The 25,384-nt window shown below is 47.0% G+C and overlaps 1 protein-coding gene across 4 annotated transcripts in view; it reads left to right on the top strand.

Moving 5' to 3' along the window:
• Positions 1 to 1,535: 1,535 nt before the first annotated feature.
• CDC42EP5 (CDC42 effector protein 5) overlaps positions 1,536 to 25,384 on the top strand; it is a 124,094-nt gene continuing 100,245 nt past the window's right edge. Inside the window, exon 1 of one of the 4 annotated variants that reach the window (XM_069636915.1) lies at positions 1,536 to 1,559. The gene's annotated coding sequence lies outside the window, so the exon portion shown is untranslated. Of the gene's footprint in view, positions 1,560 to 2,651; positions 2,846 to 25,384 lie in introns of those variants that run through there. The other 3 variants (XM_069636906.1, XM_069636897.1, XM_069636883.1) reach the window with 3 other exon arrangements.

The raw sequence follows: 25,384 nt of genomic DNA, 5'->3' as shown, positions 1-25,384 counted from the left end.
TCGTCTATCGGGCAGGTGGGGACAATCCTGCCGACTACCTCTCATGGCACTCACGACCAGCCACCCTAGCAGAACAGTTGGTGGCCCAGGAGACAGACAAGCATGTGTGTCATGTGGTCGCATGCGCCCATCCGAAGCGCCAGAAACTGGAAGAAATCCATAGCAAATCAGAACAAGTCTCATGCCTACAACGAGTGGTGGAGTCCATCAGATGAGGGGACTGGAAGAACTTCCTAGCAGCGGCAACCTACCGGACACCACCCGCCCAGGAACTGTTGCAGAAGCTCTTCAGAATGCTTAATGAGCTCTCCATTTCGTCTTGAAGGGGCATTTTATCATCTTACCATCTGCCCTGGAAGAACTGACACTCCAACTAGCCTACGAAGGTCACCAAGGCATTATTAAAACGCAAGCGTTCTTTAAGTCACGCATGTGGATACCGAACATGAAACAAAAGGTGATAGCCCTGATGTGGTGTTGTGCCACGTGCCAAGCATCTCAACAGCAAGGCCCGCCAGAGCCGCTCAAAAAAAAAACACACAGTCAGTCGGCTGAGGTGGGACACAATCAGCATGGACTTGTGTTCAGTCTTCAATGAGGCAAACCTACTCATAGCAGTTGACGAGTTCAGCAGATATCCTGAAGTGGAACCTGTCCAATCGACCGACGGAGTATCAGTAATCACAGCACTCGAGAAAATGTTTGCCGTCCACGGCATACCCAACAAATTTAAAAGTGACAACGAGCCCCCATTCAAAGGGCGAGAACTGCAAGGCTATCTCGACAATTTGTACCTTTCAACACTGCAGAATCCCCCCTGTCGGCCCCAGGCGAATGGGGATGCGGAGCGCTTCATGGCATCATTAAACAAAGTGATCCGAAGTGGCAAAGACCAAGGAACACCGTGGCATCCAGAAGTATATTGATTCCTGCGAACATATTGGCAGACACCCAACTCATCAACTCACATATGCCCCACAGCCCTTATGTTTGGGGACCCCATCCCGGTAGGGCTCCCCATACATCCCATCTGGACCATGCCAAGCGTAGACCATGAGCAAGTCGAGGAAGACAGGCAAGCACGGAACGAGCGAGAGAGCCAAGCCCGGAGAGCCAAGCACAGCGACATAACCTCAGGGCTCACAGTGCTCGTCAGGAACTGATCCCACCCGACAAAGCTGGCACTTTCTTATGAACCCACCCCGTGGATAGTGGTCGACAAAGATCACAGGAAGGTGACAGCAAGATGTGGCCAAGAGACAGTAACCCGGAACGCCTCCCACTTCCGATGAGTGCCACCCACCATGTGGAGGGAATTGACCCCAGCTGGTGGAGTGACTACCAGTCAAGATCATTCTCTCAAAACGCCAAGGCAGTCGAGTGACTGCAATGAAACAGACACCACAACTGGCTTTCAGTCCCCCCCCCCCCTATCAAGACCCTCACGAATCCAGCCCAGAGAAGCCAGAGACTCCGGTGACATATACAGAGATGCCCCGGGGGAGCAGATCTAAGTACTCTCTGTGAGACAGACCGCAGCACTCCACGAAGCTAAGAGGGTTAGTTCTACATGGCGTTTATCAGTGAAGTGTGAGATGACTTTACGTTATTTACTTGATCACCTGCTTGTATGCATCAATGCCGCAGATGCCTGTTTGAAATTTTCGTGTTTGGGGAGAGATGTGGTTTAGAGGAAAGGGTGCAGAGGCGTGATAACAGGCAACGTCATCATGCAGCAAGTGAAATAGTGGCGAAGCCCGTAAAAAACGGGATTTCCCCAGTGAGCCTCCAAGCTGGTGGCTGTGTGTCTTATTTACTTGCGGGGGCCGTGCAGCTCCCACATACAAGGCCCCTCCAAATACCACACCTGCCTCTCCTCCTGTCCTTTCCCTACAATCTTCCCTGCCTATTCCTCGCTCGCATCCTTCATTTGCCCCGATTACACACCCTTTCTCTTACCCCAACCCTACTTCTTTTAGATCTGCCAGAGCGTCTTGAAACCATGCAAATGGCAGTAGATTACAGTATAATTCCCCGTGACATGTTCCCTTCTCCTTCCTAGTCTTTCCTCCTACTCAGCCTATGCATTATTCAGTCATTGTTCTTATTCCCTTGTATGTCCGCCCTCCTCCCCCCCACTCCCTTCTCCCTGCCCTCACTCGTATTGCGAAAAGCATTTCTCTGATATGTGGTTCGGTCCCACCCCTTTCAGCCTTGACTCCCAGCCCAAAATTCAGCGCAATCTGGAAGAAATTACAGACGGGAAAAAAATAAGAAAACCACTTTCAGGAAATTCCAGGAAAGGGCCCGAGGTCACAGTACAATAACTCTGTTCCTGGCATTCCCAAAATGTCCCCTTGGAAGCAGTCAGTAGATGATGTCCCGCGCCAAGAAGTGTGACATCAAAATGACTTTCTAGAGACCCCTTCACCTGGAGAAACATTTCGTGCATGGAATAGGGTTGAGAGGGGGGAGGGGTTGCGCGTGGTTTGTGAATTCCTTGTATTTCATAATACATTTAACGCCTGGCCTGGGAAGAGGCAGGAAGTGCGTGTAGGTCGGGGAGGGGGGGTTGGGACGGTCGAACAACGTCCAGCCACGCCCCTTTAACTCCTCCTCTGCCAGACTGGGAAGTCGTTACGCGAGGCGCCTGCCGTTTGAGTGGATTGGGAGTGTCAGCCACTGAGTGAGCGCCGGTCGGGCGGATGTTTCCCGCCACTTCCTGCTGGGCGGACACTGCTGGAGGCCGGGCCAACGCAGTATCAGAACTTATATGATGTATATACATTTTGACAGCCAGGACGTATTGAAATGGGATTATAGGAGAGGTAATCGTTTCGGAAATGTGAGTGAATCGATAGGCTGCTACGAGCTGAAAACGCCTTCACGCAGGCCCAGTGCCCCAGTTCGATAGGCAGAGGCGCACCCAGGATTTCGTGCAGGGTGGATACACGTACTAGGAGGAAGCTCTGCAACTACACGAAATATATTTGTTGTATTGGGGCATTTTCTTTTGCTTCCTCCAGCGCCTCAGACAGGTAGAAGTGTGTACTACCTGGGTCATCGAATAATTAAGTCAAAAAGGCACAATCAAACCAAATTATTCCCGTGTGGGGGATGAGCGTTGATGCTTATAGGCATATCAAAGCGAGGAGATCAGGCAAGATCGTTATAAAGTATGGGGCTATTTTAGCATCTGTAACACAAAACTACTTGGGAAATGTAACCATTACAGTATGGAAATGATTGAAGTAGTTGTTAACAGCATTGGGGAAATTTAAAACTATTTACTAGACTATTACTGTTGAAATTGAGATGTGTGCAATGGTTGGGACCTAGTCTTTCAAGGTTGTCTATTTCAGTATTGGGTTGTTTTGGGGGACGGACACATTTGCCATACCGGTAGCCTACCGGCAACCTCGGCTTACCGCTTCTGCCGCCCGATATCCCGGTAATAGCAGGATATTATGGGCGGCGGAGGAACGGTAGGTTCCCATCCCGTGGAATCGCATAGGACTCCACAGGAATGGGAACACTGAAACACAGTTACTAACGGTGCTGGTGCTTCAGTGAAAAATCTGCCGGTAGGGTCTTGAACCACTGGCAGGTCAGGCCAGCTGGTAGTTCACTGCCCCTACCGGCAGACTTGTAGTTATCAGCACCTTATTTCCAGACCGGCAAACTTCTAATGATGGCCATTTTCTGGGTTTCTCTGCAGCATTATGTATAAGGGGACAGCCATTGGCGCATAGAAAAGGTTTCTTTCCCCATCGATTGTGTTAATATCTTAGATGATACTGGGCTTTATTTGTGGGTTTTTTTTAGCAACAATCTTTCTGCTTTGTTTCCCAGTGCTTTCCTTTATGAGTGTGGAATCCATGTGGGAAAGGGCTCTTAATATGGATTCAAAGCTCCTGTGGATTCTGGCATCAAAATCCAACTTCCCAACAGTGGGGCTCATTTCATCAGCCGTAATGTTAATGAAAGTAGTAAAAGCTTTGCGTAAGGGTTTTTACTCCTTCCATTAACATCATGGTTCATTCTCAAGCATTTGTATGGTGTAGAGGAAGGGCAGAACGCAACTCGCGTTTCTGGCATCGCTCTTCCTCTCAGCCTACACAAATGTTCCGTCATTTGTGCTGGCCTGGATTTTTATGCTGGCACAAATTCTGGAGATACCTATGGGGTTCGCCAACTTTATGCACTAGCATAAAGCTGGCGGGCCCCATAGGGATCCATTGTACACAATACCTACCATGCGCGCAGGGTAAGCAATGTTCACAATTAACATTAATTGTAATTCAAGCGGCACTCCCAATTAAAAGTAAACGCTGCCTAGAATGAGACCATTCCAGGCAGCAGCTACTCACTTTGCACGTTCCCCCCACCCCCTACCCTTTGGGCTTACTGCACAAAATTATCCAAACTCGCTTTTAGGTGAAAAAGTTCATTTTAATGTGACAGGCCACAGCTCACAAAACCGCTAACCTGGCTCCCTGGCCTTACAGACTAACATATCCATTTTCACAATTGTCAAACAAATGAATAAATAAACAATTTAAATTCCTCTCTTCCTGTCCCTTGCTCCATGCCCTCCCCTTAAATTCCTCTCAACCTTCATCCTCCTTTCTCCCATCTTCTCCCTGAGGCCACGCCCCTCCTTTTAATACCTCTTCCCCCCCTCTTTGTACCCCCGGGGTAGCCTGTTCGTGCAAACAACACCAACCTCTACTTGACCACGCTAGTACCCCATTGTGCTTCCCCCACCCCTCCTCCAAAGGGCCATGTTCCCAGGACCAGAAAACCCTCCCTGGGGTGTTATTTCTGCCCCACCCCCTCCTTAGTCAACTTCTCCTCTACCTCCACCTCTTCATGATATCCTCTACTGCCAATCTCACATCCCCCAGGTAATGCATGTTCCCCATTAACGACAAATGCACTCCATACTCTCGAAACAATGAAAACTCATAAATTATTTCCTGGTGCGCCATCATTTACACCCCCCAGGATCCACACGTCACCATCTCCCTGTTAAAACTTTTCCTTGTCCTTTCTACTGCACCTTTGTTTACCACCCTCCCTCCATAACCTTTTTGGCAATAGCTTGGTCCAGACCAGCCCCACCTTGGCCATATCTTCTTTAACGAACTCGGGTCCCTTTTCATCTTTTTATTTTAACTCTTTATTGTTTTATAACATTAAACAACAACAAACAACAATCCCACTGGCACTAGTTTGTGGCTTCTGCTCTTCTCGTCATCCTCGGCGCGATTCTGTGATCATGCTTCCTAGATCGTTGGCCTCCTATCCCAGGAAAGTCTCTGGTCTGAGTCCCTTGTCTCAGTGCTAATTGGAGGTGCTCTGTTAGTATGCCAATTATCCTATTCGTGATCTACCACTCCCCCGGAGCCATCTGTACTGCTCTCCTCCCCATGTCCAAATAAGAAATCCTATGTCCTCTTTCCCCCTCTCCCCTCTGGTCCGCCCTTGTCCACACTGCCGTCCACACTGCCATCTCCATACTGACCATTTTTTCAGATTTGCCCACCATGCATCTATGGTCGGACCTGAGGCGGAGTTCCATGCTATTGCGATGCAGCGCTTTTCCAAAATGCACACCAGATCCTTCATTTTGGCTAGGTGTCCTCTGTTTGTCTCCACTAGGAAAGAGTCCCAATAAGTACTACTCTGGTGTCCACTCCTGCATGTGAATTCCACCTTCCTACACCCTCTTTGATTCCCTCCCAAAACGACCTTATCACTGGGCAGGTCCAGAACATGAGGAGCATATCGGCATCCTCTGCAGAGCAGCGTGGGCAGCCCCGGGGTTCCCCCGCCCCCATAGAAGACATTCTCCTTGGTGTAAGGTATGCTCTGTGCATGAGTTAAAGCTGTGCATGTCTGAATCTTGCATTCGTAGACACTTTCTTAGGGTATCACAGTACTCTGGCCCATTCCTGGTCAGTGAAAAGCCTCTGCAGCTCCCCTTCCCAACGTCCTCTCATTTGGAGCTCCTCGCCATTGTTCTTTTTCAATAACTGTTGATATAGTCTAGAAACTGTGTGGCCCCCTTCCGACATGTCATACCACGCATCCAACAACCCCTCTGGATCCTCCGCCTCTGGGAGTTCTGTCCATCTCTTCTTGATTGTCTGTAGCATGCTGTTGTATAGTATGAATTGTCCTCTTTGTATATCATACTCCTCCATCAAGGTTTGGAACCCCCCCCCCCCCCCCCCATTGTCCCTCCTTCCTCAGATTCCCAATCTGGGCTACACCCTTGGCCTCCGAATGAGTCCGATATGTTGCGAGGGTCCCCATGGCCACACTGGCAAATTCCGCGAGGGGGATCTGTGGGGAGTAGGGGTCCTGAGCCCCTTGGATCTTCCACCCTTTTTTCCACAGAGTCAGGCCCAGTTCAATCATAGTGGGTAAGGTTCTGATCCGGGACTTGCCGATCCATATCATTTCCCTGAGGTAATAATGTTTCAGCACCGGCCGGAAGAGTAATGCGTCTATAGATGTTTCCTCTCCCAGCCATCTCACAACAAATACTAATTGTGCTGCGAGGTAATATCGTTCAAAGTCCAGTGATCTAATGCCCCCCGCTTCGTAGTCTCTTTGCAGGGTATTCAGTGCTATCCTGTCCTTTTCCCCCACCCCACAGGAACTCCTGTACCATTGTGATCAGCTGTACCATTGTGATCAGCTGTATGAAGAATGGCTTGTGTTCAGCTGTATGGAGAATGTCTTATGTATCTCATGTGGGATGTTTGCGAAGTAGTACAGCATACGTGGTAATACTGCCATCTTCAGCAGGGCCTCCCTCCCTATCATTCCTAGCGGAAGTGTCTTCCAGAAGGCCATGGCTTTCTGTGTCTTGTCGAGGGCCACCAGTGTGTTGAAATTATGTGTCTCTGCTGTGTCATGATGCAACTTCCAGTCCCAGGTCTGGTAGTTGGTCTGGGAGGACCCGTCTCAAATCGGCCAGGACTTTTCCCTGTTGATGGCGATCCCTGATAATCTGGTGTACGCATCTATAGCTTCCAACAGGGGTGATACATTTACCCGCGGATTCGCCACAAAAAGGAGCATATCATCTGCATACAGCGAGGTTTGATGTAGCACCCCATCTATGTCTATCCCGGTGTCACCGTATTCGGACCTAAGGAAGACCGCCAGCGATTTGAGGGCCAATTGGACAACATCAGTGATAATGGGCACCCTTGTTTAGTACCTCCTGTAAATCCTCTGAGATATACGTCCCCGTTTTCACTCTTGCCCATGGGTTCTTATATAGCAGCCTGATCTAGCGGAGGAACCCCTTCCCGTCCCAAAGTGGGCGAGAACCCTCAATAGCCAGTCCCAGTTCTCAAAGGCTTTCACTGTGTCGAGTGACGCTATGGCAAATTCCCCCTATCTTTGGTTCGTCTGATCCACCACGTGATGGAGTCTTCTCAGATTCCACGTTGTGTTCCTTCCCGGGACGTAGCCCGTCTTGTTCGGGTGGATCAGTGTGGGTATCGGCCATTTAAGCCGGTTGGCTAGCGCAGACGTAAGGATTTTAGTGTCCTGGTTAATCAGGGAGATCGGCCTATATAGGAGGCACACTCCAGTGGAGATTTCCCTGGTTTCAGGATGGGTATTATGACCGATTCCGACATATTATCCGCTAGCTGCCCCTTCTCCAACGCCTCTTGAAATGTTTCCAACAGTCTGGGTGTGAAGGTGCCCTTGTATTCCTTGTAAAACTCACCTGGGAGCCCATCGGATCCTGGGGATTTGCCTGATGGGAGCTCAGAAATTACAGCCTCTAGTTCCTCTACTGTGAAGGGGGCCTCCAGTATCTGGACCTGCTCTTCCACTAACTTTGACAAACAGATCTCGGCTAGGGCGTCTGCTATATCGTCCGGTTGTACCGCTGGGTTGGGGGGGGGGGAGGAGTACAATCGCTCATAGAATTGCAAAAATATTTTGTTGATGCCCTCCAACCTCTGCAGTCTCTCCCAAATTGCAACACATCACAATCTTAATCGTGTGAGTTCCCCAGGTTCCCCCCCTTACCTGCTTTGCATTCAGCTGATTCTATCTCCCTTTCCACCTACCCAAGCTCCTTCAATAAGCCCTCTCTTAAACCCCCCATTTTAACTAGTGACGCCCCCTTATCACCACTTTGAAGGCATCACAGACCATGCCATTACTATCTACACTTCCCATGTTACGCTCAAAGTAGTCCATCCTGCAGATATTCCTGAAATTCGCCCTCCTTCAGCGCCTCTGCCCTCAACTACCACGTCGGTATCGGAGCTCTCTTGTATGTGTATACCCATGTTGCTAGCAGTGACACATGACCTGACCATGTTCGTGCTTTGATGTTGATCGCTGTGAACTCCCCCAGGGATTCGTACCCGTAAACAAATAATCTATGCATGTGAATATCCCATGGGCGGGGCTATAGTGTGTGTACCCTCTCGCCGTCAGTGTACCTTCCTCCAGACGTTCGCCAAATGCAATTGGTCCAGGATCAAACTGTCCCTTTTCATCTTTCTTGTCAGAGACACCCCTGTATCCTTGACTAGATCGATTTTCCCCTGCATGAAGAATTATTGCCACCGGCACCCCATGTTGCTCTCTGGAACCCATTAGCATAGGCAGAAGCTGGTCCCACCTAAGCCCCTCTACCCCCGACCATCTCACTAAGGCAATGTTAAAACTACAACCCAATTGGGTCCCGGTAATTCTTTTTGCCGCATCTTTCCCTGCCCATTTCACCATGGAGTGTCCACATATCCAGATCTGCGGCAACTCGCCACTAATCTATGCCACATCTGCAAAAGAAAAATGTTATGAGTTTTCTCTCCAACTGCCTTACCCCCATCCCATCCCCAATCTCTATCCTCTCCTATCCAGCCCTATTTACCAGCTCTCTGATGTACCCCTTGTATTTTCCCTATTTCCATTGCCCCAAACTCCTGACCTTCTCCTCAGATAGACCCTTCCGATGCTGCTCCATCATAAAAGAATGAGTTCCAAATTCTTCAGCTCTCTCCCCAACGCCAATGGAGCCCTTCTCATGACCCCTAGAACTTGAGCTGCCGTCACCGCCGACCCATTTTCATGCTGGAAAACGAAACACTCTTCCCCTACATGTTTCCCCACAATACTACCACCCTAACTGGACAGAATTCTTTACTACCTCTATCCCGAAGCACCCAACATCCCTTTGCTTTGTGATCCGTCTTTGATCTGCCCATCTTTATATCTACACCCAATTCCGATAAATGTACATGTTCCCACCGTAGACCTCCTTCCCCCCCCTACCAGCTCTGACACCCTACATGCCCCAAAGAAAAACGAAATAAAAAAGGTTGAAAACATGTCCCTCTCCCATGATGACCGGTACACCCGCACCCAAGATTTTGCACAACCTTAATACAGAGTTGCTAAAGCTGGTCTCCTGCTATGCTTACCTTTCCTTTTTTTCCCTTGCCAATCCTTCCAGCATCCTACGTGCCATTTCACTGCAGCTGGGCTGAAAGCCCTAAAGCGTTTCCTGTAAAAGCAATGCCTGACAATTTCCCCAATATCGTTGCCCTGGACCAACCCTTGTCCGTACACCCCAGCATAAAATCAAGGACCTCATGCCTTGCTCTCTGCTACACACTTCACATGCTGTCACACACTTTCCTAGTGTCCGTACACGCGTCTCCTGTCCGTACCATTTAATTTGCACTGCCTTCTGTGACACCACTTCCCTTCCTCTCGACCACTGCGCCCCCATGTTCATTCTTGCAAATGTTCCTTATCATCGATGTTTCCACCACTGCACCAGGGGCCATCTGTGCACCCCGTCCAGGCAGTTCAATCCCCATAACCTGCCACTTCACGTAGTATCACTGCCCACTTATACTCTTGTGTGCCGCTCTTCTTCTGATCCTTCACCTAAGGGCAAATCCTCTCATATAGCCCCTTTTTGCCTCCCAGTAAATTCTTCCAGTAATCTTAGCCAAATCTTGCAATCCTCCCTGACTGCTCCTGATAACCTCACCTTGTGATATGGGTACTTAGCCCCTGCCATAGACCGCGCCATGTTACTACAAAAGTGCACACCGGGGCTACTACCGGATACGCAAAATTGAGATGCCCCACTAACCTGTGCATGTCCACTAGTGTCTTTTTCCGAGAAGCTATCACCTTCTCAAGCAACCCTACAAGCCTGCTCACCTTGTCGTGCGGCAAGCGTGAGGTCATAGCCACAGCATCCAACTCCAACCCTAGAAAAATACCTTCAGCATCCTCCGACATCCCTGTTCTTCGCCCGCCCCCCTGATGAAAAGAAAATCGTCCAACTGATGCAAAACTCCTTCACAACACGAACTGTAAGTAAAAACCCACTGCAAGAAAAAGCTAAAACGCTCAAACAATTCCCTGAAATTGTGCAGCCCATAGGCAATGCTTCCTCGGCTTAAATTTGACCTTTGAACTGCATCCACAGCAATCAAGATTCTTCTGGATGCACCTGCAGCAAATGAAACACTGCTTTAATATCACACTTGGCCATGAGCGCCCCACAGCCTTCCTTCCTTCCAAGCCCACTGCCTGATCTACGCTGGCATAGGACACCCAGCAGTCTTCCGCTGTCATTCACTGACATGCCCTCCGTCCATGATAAATGGTTAATTAGTCTCAATTCTCCTGCTGCCGTGTTAGGCATGACCCCCAAGGGGGACACCACCAAATCCTGACAGATCCGTAAACGCCCCTACCACTCTCCCCGCTGCCACCCCCTTGTGCATCTTCACTCTCACCATTTCCTTTTTTTTAAAAATTATTTATTTATATTATATACAATATATACAACATATCAGCAAGAGCAATATTAACAAAAACCAAAAACAGGAAGTACACAAAAAAATATATATAAACAATCAAGAAATGACCTAGAAGAAATCATTAAACACATTCCAGATCTTCTCATATGTAGAACATTTACATTTCAATTTGTAAATCAATTTCTCCGTCCGTGACAGGTTATGCATTTCCTGTATCCACTCCTCATAGGAAGGTGAGACCCGCCCTTTCCACCCACAGAGAATCAACCTCTTGGCCACAATTAATGCAGGAAAAATCCACTTCTTGTGAGCTGAGCTGACATCACCCAACCCGGAATCATCACCTAGGATTACCGTCCTAAAATCAAGGACCAGCCCACCTCCTGCAATCCTGTCGCACACATTACAAACTTCACTCCAAAAATCTCTGACTCTCACACAATCCCACCACATGTGTTCCAATGACCCGACTGCCTGGACGCACCCCCAACAGTTTGAATTGTCAGACATGCCTCTTTTATGCAATGTTTCAGGGCATCAATATACCCGGTTCAGGATCTTGATCTGTCAAGACCGTTCACCTAGATTCAGAGAGCACAAAGATACATTACTGCACATATTCTGCCAATCATCCAAATCAATCTCTGATCCTATTTTCTCACTCCATACTCTCCGCAAATTATCATTACTCTGAAAATGTGACACCATTAGCTTGTAAAGCTGACTGGCCAGACCGCCACACTTCCCACTAGAGTCTGTCAGCAAAGCGCACACATCCAAAGAGTCGGACCAGTCAACCTCACCAACCGCCCTCTTAAGCCGTCTATATGCAGAGTCCGATAAACCCTCAAAGTTCCATCTCTCTCTCAGCTCTGCTGCAGTCAACCATCGATCATCATTCCCCAAATCAGAAACCTGTTACACTTGAATGCATCCCGACCAAGCCATGATAAAACTGCAATCCAAGACTTGCTCAAAAATGACGTTGCCAACAAATCACCACCCTGAATCTTGGTATTTGTGGTCGTCAAGGCTGCCGGTTCCAGCGGCCCATAGGCACTCGATTCTGCCACCGCCCAGTTGTCTAATTCACTAGTTAAAAATGGAACAAAAGAATGAGCAGAAAAAGCCAAATGGTAGGCCCGAAAATTCGGTACCCCCAGTCCACCTAAATGAACTGGGAGCTGCAACTTCCATAGACTAAGTCTTGGTGGCTCTTTGTCCCACAAAAATTCCTGAACTAGGCAGTCCAAATCATTCCAGTAACAGCTCTTAATTTTCAGAGGAAGCATACTAGATATAAAGTTGATCTTAGGAGTTGTATTCATCTTCAGGGCATTAACTTTACCCCACAAAGAAAGATTAAGCAAAGACCACCTTTCTAATTCCGATTTACATTCTCGAATAACCACACTCATATTCTCATCTACCATCTTGGAAAGAGGATACGTCAGCCATACCCCCAAATAACGCAAGCGAACCTCACACCACGTAAACCCCTAACCCGTAACCAGGGTCTTATCACATGTGTTTGTCAGAGGCAACACTTCAGATTTCAAACGGTTAATTTTATAGCCTGAACAATCATGAAATTCAGACAAAAGCCTCATCAAACTGGGTATGGACACTTGCAAATTCTCCAGTACCAATAAAAGGTCGTCCGCATAAAGCCAAGCCTTTTGAGTCACACCCCAACAACTCACTCCGCGCAAATCTGGGTCATGTTTGATGCTAACAGCAAGAGGCTCAATTGCCAAAATGAACAACAGAGGCGAGAAAGGACAACCTTGACGAGTGCCACGCTCCAAACTGAAAAGTTCTGAAATTACTCTATAAGTCCTAACGGCAGCAGTGTGTCTGGAATATAGAAGAGCAACCCAAGACCCAAGAGATGAACTCCTCACCCAAATTCATCCTCCTCAGTACAGAATATAAATAATCCCAACTCACTCTGTCGAACGCTTTTTCTGCATCAAGCGACAGGACAGCGGCATCACAGTTCGTCCTATCCGCCATTTCCATAGTAAGCAACAACCTCCTGATGTTACTAGATGTATGCCTATTTTTCATGAAACCTGATTGTTCCTCTCCAATCAAAGTAGGCAATAATTGCACCAGGCGCATAGCTAGGACCTTAGCAAGAATCTTATTATCTGTATTGATTAGGCTAATCGGACGATTACAATCTCTACCTTTTTTCAAAAATACCGAAATAGACGCATGATTAGTACTTTTAGGCAGCGTCCCAGTCTGTTTGCTAGAAACAAACACATCTCTCAAGGGAGGCCATCAGGACCCGGGGATTTGCCTGTATTCAACGCAGAAATCGCCCCTTTGATCTCATATACAGTAATCTCAACACCAAGTAGATCACGATCGTTATCCGAAATCTTCGGCATCGGCAAATTACCAAAGAAGTTCTCACCCTCACCAGTAATACCCGCCTCATTGCTATAGAAATTCTCATAGAAGTCACGAAATGTGAAGTTAATTTTATTTGGATCAAATGTAATCCTACCATCCTTGTCAATTATAGACGTAATTGCAGACTCCGAAATCCTTTTCTTCAACCTGTATGCCAACCATCTGTCACAACGCTCCCCTTTCTCAAAATATGTACATTTAGAACAGAACAAGCCTCGTTCAGCCCTCATCGTCAAAAAGTCCTCCATTTCTTTTTTAAGTTTCTTCAAAGTTGCCAAAGAAACAGTTAGTCGGATCAAGCATCAGATCCCTCGAGATCCCACTAATACGTAGGTCTAGATCACGCCTCTTAAACTCCTCCTTTTTCTGTTTACCACACGACAGCCCTAAACAGACACCACGCATACAGCATTTAAAGGCTTCCCACGTGTTCTCTACACTGATCTCCTCCGCGCGATTCTCCATAACAAAGTAATTCGCCTCTGAAACAATCCGTTCTAAAATGTCGTCATCTAACAGGATGGACGTGTTCATCTTCCATGAGAAACATCTTTCACGCTGAAACCTATGTCTCAACTTCATCTCAACAGAGGCATGATCACTCAATAAAATATTACCAATACCACTTGAGACAACACTCTCCGAAACATTCCCACCAGTAAACATCATGTCCAATCGAGAGAGCACACCATGCGCACTAGAAAAGAAACTGTATTGCCGCTTGTCTGGGTTCTCCAGACGCCACGTATCTTTCAAATCGTGTTCTTCCAAAAGTGAATGAAGCGCCTGATGATAATCACAACGTAACACACGCCTGACCTGACTTCTATCCAGATCAGGATCAACTACCGTATTAAAGTCACCCCCAAGCAGAATATTAGGATTATTCAAATCTAAAAGGGTCTGTGCCACCATTCTAAAGAAGGAGCCATCGTCCACTGTGGGAGCATACACATTGCAGAGGGTTAACAACTCCCCTTGAATCTCTACCAGCAATGCAATCATCCTGCCATCCTTATCTGCACATTCCTTCAAAACTTTAACAGGCAGTTTCATACGCAACAAAATGGCCACTCCCCTCGACCTTGACGAGAAGGAGGATCCATAAGCTGATCCCACCCACTCCTTTTCCAACTTAGAAATCTCATCCTCCAAAATATGAGTCTCCTGTAAAAAACATATGTCAGCATGCATGTCTTGTAACATTTGAAAAACCTTCTTCTTCTTTAACATATTATTGACCCCACTCACATTCCAAGAGACAACACACAGGTCATTTGAGGTCCCACCTGTGCAAGAAGTCATTATAACCTGAAAGTCAGGAAGATCCAGAGCAAAAAGAAAGTAAAAAGAAAATGAAAAGAAACCTGAAAAAGAATATAAACATGTAAATGAGCCAAAAACACAAAATAACAAACCAAAAGAACAGATAAGACTGAAGTCTGTCCAGCTCAAAAAACAAATGAATCCACATTCGGAACCACTCCCAGGACCCCTCCCCATATCCAATAAAACCTTATTAAATATTAAAAATAAGCCAACTAACAATAATAAAACTTCAAAGCAACATTACCCTACTTATAAAAATAAAACAGTGCATAAGTGAAATCCAGAAAACTAAAATTAATGCACCCCCAACCCCCGCCACCAATGACTAAACACAAATGTGTTAAGGGAATTATAGCGCAGACAAAAACCAGAAGCCATAACAACCCACCCCCCAGCAACCACCATAATGTCACCTTCAAAAACAGAACTCAGAACTGCGAAATGAGTAAATAAGGCCAAGGTGTGTACGGTGTCACGTCTGGGAACTAATCAACCACATAACCAGAGTGAACAAGAAGACCAGCATGAAATGACCAGTCATGAAAAAAACGTTTACGCCTGCAGGTCTTCATAACAGAATACACTCTTATGTATATGCGTTGTAGTATAGTTTATATTTCAACCATGCGTAGTACCATATCAAAAGAGGCCAAAACTGTGTGCTAAATGGCCAAGGTGACAAGTCTTTCTGCATTAAAAAATTATTAAAACATGTAATGTCATATTTTTCACACAGATAATAATATTGGTTCGTTCCAATGTGCAGAGGAAGCAGATCTTGCACGTCAGCGATTACACACAATCTAACTTAATAGTTCGGATGAGACAACAAAATGGTTTGTATGAGCCATGATGGAAGTACACTCATAGGTTTCATGTGGAACCACCTAGTATGAACCTTCATTAGTCCTGGCGTGAGGGTAGAAACAAGCACATAGCCAAATGTCTTAATACGATCCGTAGATGGATAACCAATGCATCCGTATTTAGGTTGTAAAGTACAGAAGGAACCACGGATGCAACCAAGATAGAGTATGGGCACGTGTAACACTTATATGTTTCTCCATTAGTCAGGATAGGTTATGCTAGTGCAACCTGAATATCGCACGCATTACAGTAGCCCCGCCATGTCACCCGCCTTGGTGTCAGGCACCCCAACTTCACCCTCTACCTGCAGGAAGACGACATCCCACGAAGGCAATGAGAGCAAGGGGAGGGTTACTTGAATGAAAACCCGCTCACTCCATTATCCAACATTCCCCTCAGTCCACCAGACACCTCTCAGTTCCATAGATGCAGATGATCCGCTCCGAACAGATGTCACATCTCACCGCAGGCCACCGCATCCTTAATCGAGCGAAACCGTCCCCTTCCCGTAACTGAACGCAGACCAGTCAGCTGACAGCACGTCGCGCACACACGCCACTAGGTGCCTTCCTCCAATAAGACCACGGCTCCATAAAAACAGCATGAAGCGCGGATCGTAGCAATGGAATCCGAAGTAAGTTACGGAGAACGCCAAGGTATGCTCCAAATTCCAAGCCTTTTCAAAAAACGTTAACTGCCATATCCAGTCGGCGCCATCTTGTGAAAATCCATGCGTAGTAATAAAAGTAATTAAAACAATGAAAAATAAAGTTAAGTCATGGTGGGGGGTGGAAGGCAACCAAATCAAGCACTGGCTACCACAGGCATAGGATGACCCCTTTTAAATGTATCCAACCATTCCAGTGCCTGAGCAGGATCAGATGTAGACTTCTCCCCATCAGGAAACGCAATAGTCAGGACACAATTTCTGCTGAGAAAGGACTTCAGAGAGAGCTGTTTAGCCAAGTCTTTGGCTCCCTTAAATGATCTCCTCATGAGTAAGACTTCCTTAGGATGGTCAGGATAAACAAAGTCGGATTTACCTTTGTAGGAGGCATTTCCAATCAATCTTGCAGCTCTCATCAAGCTTTCTTTTGATCTTAGGTTCATAAGAGAAACCAAAATATGCCTAGCCTTACCCCCCAGATGTTTACCAATCCTGAAGATATTGTCAATGTCTTCAATCTTGATGGTATCAAATGAAAACAGTCTCTAAAAACCTGAAACACCAGGGAAGGCAGGTCCTCACCATCTCCAGAGTCTTCCAAACCGACCAATCTGATATTTCTTGCTCTAATCCTCAGCTCTAAATCCAGACGTTGGTCTCTTTCTTTTTTCAAATCAGACTTCAGGCTCTTGTAGGCTTGGAAGCTGCCAGCCATCTCAGAGCTCATAGATGTGGAAGATTTCTCCAGCTCTGTGACCCTGCCATCTAGTTGTCCGGTTTTCAAATTGAGCTCAGCCATAGTCAGCTTAATCTCAGTAACATCTTGAGCCACCAGAAGAATGTTCTTGTAAACATCTCCAAGGCTTGGGGTTTCCTCCATCCCAGGAACCTGCTTGGGTTTCTTTGAAGCAGGGTTATCAGCTTCACCAATCTTTTTCTTAGAACTAATTTACAATTTCTCTATAAATATCTTCAGGGAGAGGTCCAGAGCAGTTGAGTTAAGCTGCTACCCCGCTGCCATCCATTCTAGAATCACTCTCACCATTTCCGAATTCTCCCGAGTAGACTTAAAATGTTTCGCCCAGTGCCTCATCCCTTGCCCCTGCTAACCCATCCTAACACCCTCACAGAAACCTTCCCCCAAAAATGGGGCCCCTTCCCTGTCCGAGTAAAAACGGAGACATTCTTCTAGAGCCTCAATTTTAACTGGAGTATAGGCCTTTGCCGCAAATCCTCTCCGTGCCACCCACCCCCTCCCTGTGTCACCTGTTTGAAAACATTGTGTAACCGGATGCTGTCCTGCGCATCTGTTACAGTTGTGCCTAAATTTGCACACCGTTCTCGTGCAGCTTTCTTTATTGAATGCCCGACATGCTGCTGATGGCTGACCCCTGCCTCCTCCCCCCGCCCTCTCTGAGGTGGGGCAACCATGAAAGGGCCAGTAAGGCATGAGTAAACCACTTGCATATGCAGCGTTGGTGCTCGATGTGTAGGCGCCATCCATTGTAGCCATAGGTCCATGTCAATCTCGCCCCATAACGCTTGGCTGTCCTCAGCAACCATGCCCTAAATTCTTCATCGTATCTCACCCGTTGCAAACCCCCCGAAACTCGTAAACGCTTTCCTTATTACGTCCATGTGTTTCAGTAACACTAGACACCTCTCAGGAAACTTCTCGCAATAAACACTTGCATATATAATAAATGCTGATGTCCAATTGCCAATTGGCACCGGCACGTTTGGTCTTGTGGCCCTGTGCCCCAGTTCCCTCCCTGTGTGCCCCCCACCTCGTACCCAAACTGACCTATGTCGCCGACCACTCCTGATTCTGCTCACCTCTTTCTGTCCCGCCGTCATCTAGCCGCGGCATCCTGGCCTCTACTCAGACACTCCTCTCTTTTCTCACCAGGCTCCTACTTCAGTGACAGAAAACATCAGCAGAGTCCCCTGGCCAATTTCCCCATTGTCCTCTTGCACTCCTGCTCCCCCCAGCCCTGACTTCCCCTTCAGACCTTATACCGCTCTGCACCCTTTCCCTCCCCCGCCACCCACCTTGCTCCTCATCCCCCCCAGTGCACTGAATTCTCCTCCTCCCAGTCATCCTCCCCAGAGAAATACCATTGTTGTTGCGAGCGCATGCCAGGCAGCTCTTCCTGGGGTGAGCTGGGGTGTCCGCCACTCCTGTGACATCTTCTCGGTGGGTTGGTGCCTACCCCTTTCTGTTCTTCTCTTCTCGGTCGAGGGGTTCTCTCCTCCGCACTGTGCTCAGCTGTGCAAGGGGCCGTACTGCGCCCTCTAGTCTGTCCTCTACTGCCTGCCAGGGGGGCCGCTCTCAAGGCCTCTCCTTCCACCTCATCTGGAACCACGGGGGCCATACTACACCCTCCGCATACCACCCTATTAGGCGGGGAGGTCGTTCCGCATCTTCCCCTTTCCTCACTAACCGACGGGGACAGAGCCCTCCTCCTCCCGCCTGCACTCTTTTGCTGGTATTTCCCTCCTCTGCACCGCTGCCCCTCTTGGGTCCGAGCTGACCCTAACATCGCCCCTACCTTGTCCTGTGACTACCTCTACCCCTGTCCCTGCTCCGCTAATGGCCACTACCTGTCCCTTCACCGTCCATTCCCCCGCTCCTGGTTGCTCTCCTAGGTACCTCCCTCCTGCTCTTCCTGGTTCCTCTGTCCAATACCCCTGCCCTTCCTGCCGAAGAGCTGCAAGCCATCACTGCTACGAAGGCCCCGTCCGATGCCGCTCTGCGCGGTGGTCTCCCCTCCCATCCCCTCCGCTGCACCCCTGTCTTGTCCCCCATAACTTCCATTACTGCCCCCTCTAGCTCGGCTTTAGAAGCCTTGCTAATAATACTAAGGACGTCTCTCAACGCCTGGACCCAGAACCCTGTCCTGCCATCCTACTCAATAATGAAATTAATTCAATTTAATACCACCGTCCCCCAATGCCACCAAAATAGCTGGCTCCCGAGCCTGCAATATCTATCTCCCTGCCGGGCCTTATCCCCAATATATTTACTGGAAGTAGTCCTGACTTCCAAAATATAACCTGGCAAATTCCCCCTTATTCAGATGTCTCCCCTAAAGCAGGCAGGGGCTGTCCCCAGAACATGCTCCCAAAATAAACCTGCTGCTGGGCAAAACGTATCCCCAACAATATAATCAATTAACACAAAATGTCGTGTTTTTTTTTTATAAAATGTTATTCTTCCTGGCAATATACCATCAATATTTTATAACTACCTTAACAGTAAAATTAATGACTTCTTCCCTACCCTGCCCAGTGCTGACAAGCAGCCCACAATAAATCGGAGGGAGGCTATCAAACTGCTCCCTTTAATTCTGTGTGTGTCCCTCACTAGGAGCGCACACCACACTACCCCCAGTGGCCACAACCGGCACTGCACTTCAAGCTAGCTGCGAGGGAGGAGGAAACCCTGCCTGTGGCTGCCTGACGTGAACCCCATGAGCTGCCCCCACCCCACGGAAAAAGGGGGATCCTGGTGGCAAACGCTTGCCTGCCCATCTTAGAATAAATGGCTGGCAAGAACCGGATTGCAGGAGCAGGCACGTCACCACCTGACCTGAAAAGAGAAACCGGGGGCCAGGCCCCGGCGAAAGAGGTCGAAATAGACCTATAGGCAAGCGCATGCTTTATTTACAGTCCGCTTCACTCACAATACATATCATTTTATTGATTTATTTATATACCCCACCCCCCAACGCCACCAGTGTTCTCCTCCCAAATACCTCACAGAGAACTCTCGGCACGATCCTATCTTTCCCTCCACCAAGGCCCACAGCAGGGACGTCTCGGGAGCAGCGACCAGACAGACCAACGCTAAATCCTAACCGTTGCTTGCTTCCGAACCTTCCCTTCCCCCTTATGTGCCCAGGACGGGGTGCCCAAAAACAACCCGGAGGGAAATGCTTGTGCGTCCTCCCATCCCCCCTCCCCCTGGGCCCCCTTTTGGCAATTTGAAATTATACCTTCGTTTTTGATCAATTTCATAAAATGGCCAACAATTTTTAAAGCATTTATCAGAGAGTTTGTGGTAAATCAATTCCACAGAAATGTGTACTGTCGTTTTCAAAAGAAAACTGGGTGAAAACCTTTTCTAATCGGCTGTCGAAGTGCATGAAAAGAAGTAGTGGAACTGTGTTCCCCACTGGCCTGCCCCGCTCCCTGCAAACCCCATTGCCACACCCCCTCCCACGCCAAACCCCCAAACAAATGTGTCCGCTGTTTAAAGGGCAACGTTCAGTGCAGTGCGCGAAGGGCAAATTTCAACTGCTTCCTACACTTTTATTTTAAAACAAAACCATTCCGTGATGGTTTCTCCTTAAAACAACTGTATAGGAACAGTAAAACGTAATTTTAAAAGACTAGAAGCACTGCTCGCTCATTTCGACCACTGTAATGCTAATGAAGGTTTCCCACTTATTTGCTGATATTAAATCCTGAAAACTCGTTTTTGCCGGATTTTTTTCTGCAAACTTTAGTGAAAACGCTACCCTCGAGTTTTCCACTGATGTTTCTAATAAAATCTGAGAATGTATTTTTACATGATTTTTTTAGCAGACTAAGTGAACATGTTTCACTTGAGTTTTCCATTTGTTTTGCTGAAATAAAAAGCCTGCAAACTGGATTTGTGTGGGATAACCGTTTTCCGCATTTAAGCAAAGTGAAAAATTATTACTTTTAGACTGTTCGGCCAGCAGATTTTCATTTCTCGCATCCGTTCCCGTTATAACTTTCAATTTTTGTGCAGGTCGTCGTTTTTCTCGCTCCGTCCTTTTGGTCTGTGTTTGCCTCCTACGACCCCAAAGCACAATGCTTTCCTCAGCCTCATTTAATCCCTTCTCCATCCCAAGGTCTGCAGCTTTCCCACCTGTTTTTGCTACCCAACCCATATTATCCTATTCTCTTTCACTATCAACGCCTTTATCTCCGGGCCCACCCACTGGTCCTTCTGGGCCTCATTACAATTTGGCTGGTGCAGAATTAACGGGTATTACCGGATAATGGCATGTTTCTGCACCGGGCAAGTACAAGTTTGCCGAGGGAGTGGAGGAATAGCCTCCAGCTAAGAGGTGAAGGCAGTGGCGTCTCCAGGAATCAAATTTTGAGGGGCATAGAGTGCGCCACAGGCAAAAGTAGGGGGGCCACCTATAAAAGGGCAATGTGTATGCTTTCCCCAAATTGACGCGGACAAAGTAGTCCAAAGTGACCCGGGGAGGTAAATGTGCATTTATACAGCAAGCAATTCTGTTGTATATAGGTATACATCTAAATGTTAACGCTATTGTCTCATCCTATATCGATATTGAAAATATCGATATCTCCAAAGCTCGATATATATTGCCCAGCCCTACCCCTGACTCTCCAAAGACAAATATGCCCACCTAGCCTCAGAAGCTGCTGGGGGAATGGGAGGAAGCCCTTAATGACTGCTTGTCACTTTGTTTCTTCTGGCAGAGCATTTAAAGTGGGATCGATTTACCAGTGATGGCCCAATTAAGAGACCATTCTTTTGGACAAGATGTTCTTAATGTTTCTTGTTAGGGAGAATTTTCATTTCTGTGATAATTCCCTTAAGCTCTTTTGCTGGACTTAGAACTTTTTTAATTTTAACTCCTGAGTGAGTGGGACCTTTTTCTCACTCTCTCATGTGTTTTTCCTTGATTTTATGTTTTCACTGTTTTTGGAGTCTGACAAACTCCATAGGCATATGCTTTTTGTATAGTGACCCACAGAACCTTCGGTGCAGTGATTTATCTTAAGGTTTAAATACCCTTTCTTTGGTGAACTAAAGTTCCCAAGAATGGTGAGATGAAATCAATCTTAATTTTTCCTTTTTGTAGGTCCAGCACACACCATCTTATGTGGAGTGCTGGGGGGGTTACTTTGTAGCCTCCTGTCCTACTTTCTCATGTAACATTTTTTATTACCCTCACTACTTTAAATGGCTGGTGGCAGTGGTTTAATTGTTACTATCAGTGTGCTTTTTTACCGCAGGCTGAACCCTCAGCTGCAGTACAGCACCCCTGTGTCCATTTTGTCAAATGGGAAAACGTGTCTTCTTTTTTTTTGTGCCATTTTCTGTTTGTGAGGTTTTCCTTGGCTTTTACTCTGTCTGTTGTGACAGGTTTGAGCCCTTTGTGTGTTGAAGCCCACTCCTGGCTCCAGTGTGTCTGGAAGGACATGATGTGAGGGAGGATTTTGAAAATCCCCTGTCCTTTCTCTCTAGGAGTGTCTGAACAAAATCAGTCCTGATTGGCCCATGGCTCTCCTAAAAGGACAGCCTCCCTGCTGTGTGATTGACAGCCTAGGCTGTGCTTGAATGGGGAAAACTTGCTTAAAAAACAAACCAAATCTGTCATCTACTGACAGAAGGTCCCAGTTTGCACTCTTGTGGGATCTATGTCCCCTGCGTTAAATCAATATCTTACATTCAACATTAGAGACAATTCAATTGTTGATAACATCGGGTAATTGAAAATAAAAAACGAACTTTACAACCTATATGGGTGATATGTCCTATATAAATGAACAAAGTAGTACATAAATAATTGCTAGAGGCAATTGCTTTCAATTCAATAAAAAAAAAGACTTTATATAGTGATGAAACAATTTGGTGGCTGTTAAAAGCACAGCCACCGTTAGATACATGTAATGCACATATCGTAATATGATTCTTACTGTCTTGACATCAATTTCAGCAGTGTAACACAACAGCACATTATAGTACAAACGAATAATGTGCAGCTAGGTAGAGTTCCAAAAAAATGAGCAGGTAGTCCATGCAGGATGTATGGTTTGAGCACCATGTGCTGATGTTAAGTCTATAGGTGACCAATCTTGTACATTCTGCACTCTTGTCTCTCGCTCAATGTATAGGCAGTGTCCACGATGTTGTATAGTGGTGCCGACGCGTTTCGTAATAATCCTACTGCCAAGTAGTTTATCTGCTAACAGACTTCTGCTGAGAATCTGTGAAAAATACACAGATTGTAAATTAAGTATATGGAATGACCAGTGTTGTAACTCCAAAAATACTCTAGCGAGGCAAGGAATAAATAAGCAGCTGACCTGCCGTCTGTGTAAAAATCTCCGGAGTGCGTACTGCGCAGGATGCGTTAGTAGCAAGTTAAGGGGGGTGGAGCTGTGGCCAGGAGTAAGACGTCCTCGACACCTCTTCGAATTTGCGTGGTAACACACACCAAGGTAGGTAAACTGTAGAAAAAAGGGCAGGTATTAGTACCTCTATGAGATCGCATTAACCTAATACTTGCGATTTACTAAGTCAAGATGAGGCCAAGCTAATATCTCTAACTTCTTCAGGGGTAAAAACTGTCAACTCGGGTGTAACCTACATTAGCCCAGGAGTATACGTGATCGAGTGCCATAACCTTGTCGGTACCCCATTGCTGTATTAGCATATTGCGTATGGAAATCAACTTCCATTCTGATTTGGTAATCATACGATAAGAGTTATGCCCTATACTCTCGCCCTCAGTAGAAGTAAAAAGCAACTTACAAGCTTCTGGCAAATCTATAGAGCGCCGTCTGCGCCTCTGCCCGTAGCAGCTCGATAGTCGTTGTTATACTTGAGCTAAAACATGGCGCTGGTGCGCAGTGCATTCTGGGGGCACTCAGAGCCATAATGGATATTTATTCCATGCCTCAGTGAAAAGCTGTACTTACTTTGCTGAGAGCTGAACTTGCTTTGCTGAAAAAAACATGCTTTCCAAACCTGGTATGCAGCCAGTCAAGGACATTCTGCTGGGAAAGCTGGTTTTGTTATGTCTTGCTATGAGTTATGGAACTGGTTTCCGTGGTGTTTGTTCTTAGGAGAGGAGGGAAGCACTTTGCTCCTTGAGGTTACTGTCGGTTGACCCAGCTGGCAACCAACGGTCACTTATCAATCTACTGACCGTCTGTCAGTAGATGACAGATTCTGTTTGTTTTGGATTTCCATTCTGTCTCTAGTGGTCTTGAGACTTATTTCAGTCCTGTTGCACCTGAAATATGTGAATATTACATGTAATGAAATGTGAATCTTTGTCTACATCACTACAAGAATAACCCCTATACAAGATTATGCCCCTTGACCCCCCTCTTTGCAGTCTAAAACTTGCTTAAAAGTCATGGGTTTTGGGACTAGAGGCATAGTCGACCACTGGAAGAAACATCCGAAGAAGAAACCTTGAAGAGAAGCCTGCTACAACCTCCTGGACCTTGAATTGCCCGGTGAAGCCCTGCTGCTGTGCTGACCTCCTTTTTCACCTCGACAGAGAAGCTCCGGACAGAGCGACTTCTCCCCTTGAGCTGGTGGGACCAACTAGCTTGTGACGAACTCCACTTTGGCACAATCCCCGATTTGGTGTGCCTCTCCAGTCTTGCAGAAGCCCAGTGCCAGGGATTGAGTTTTCATAACCGAGTGCAATGTCGTCCGCAGAACGAATCCGGCCAACAGCTCCAGGAGCCTCCTCCGGGCACTTGAGAAGCAGGAAATCCTGATCCAGAGTCCCCTCACCAGAGTCCAGGACCGAGGGAGCAAGGAAAGTCCAACCAAAGATATTTGATCTGCATCAAGTGTTGTTTCCGTGGTGCTGAAACCGTAAGTGCCACTGAATCAAGCTGAAACCGCAAAGTGCCGCTGAATCGAATGGAGCCCGTAGCTGCTGAAGTCCTTCCCGAGTACTGCCGCAGGAGCCCTCGAGACGTCCTTTCTCTTGTCCCCACGACTCAGGAACCAGGGTCTGCATGGCTGTAGCAAGACGAAATCCAGCTGGACCACTTTTCTTCTAACCAGAGGTACTGTTTTGTCTTTGGGATACTTACCATCTTGCCTTAAGTCTTGCTGTCTCATTTGAGATTTGCACTTTCTTACATTTCTGGGTTGATTGCAACTCCCCTTTTCACAGGTTTAAACAGCTTGTGTTCCTACAGTGATTTTCCGAACTATCTGACTTTTGTTAAAAATGTTTATCCAAGAAGTGCATCAGAACTATTGACTTTGTCCAAATGACTTTGGCTGTCCTAAAGGCACCTTTCTGAATCCATTGACTTTGGCATTGCTTGTCCCTCATAGGTTTACATTTGTTGAACACTTTTCTGCTGGGAAAGGCTTACTTAGATTTCATTGGAGGATTCAAATTACATGCATCATAAGTGAATGTTCTAACCTTTCTATTTTCCATAACCCTTCTTCCCTAAAACTCAGAATCTTAAAAGTATACCAGTATTTCAC

This window comes from Ambystoma mexicanum, chromosome 1q, assembly GCF_040938575.1.
Source record: "Ambystoma mexicanum isolate Mex_15411 chromosome 1q, UKY_AmexF1_1, whole genome shotgun sequence".
Taxonomy (NCBI): Eukaryota; Metazoa; Chordata; class Amphibia; order Caudata; family Ambystomatidae; genus Ambystoma; species Ambystoma mexicanum.
Note: the sequence above shows the minus strand (reverse complement) of the source record. Positions and strands in the feature narration are given on the sequence as shown.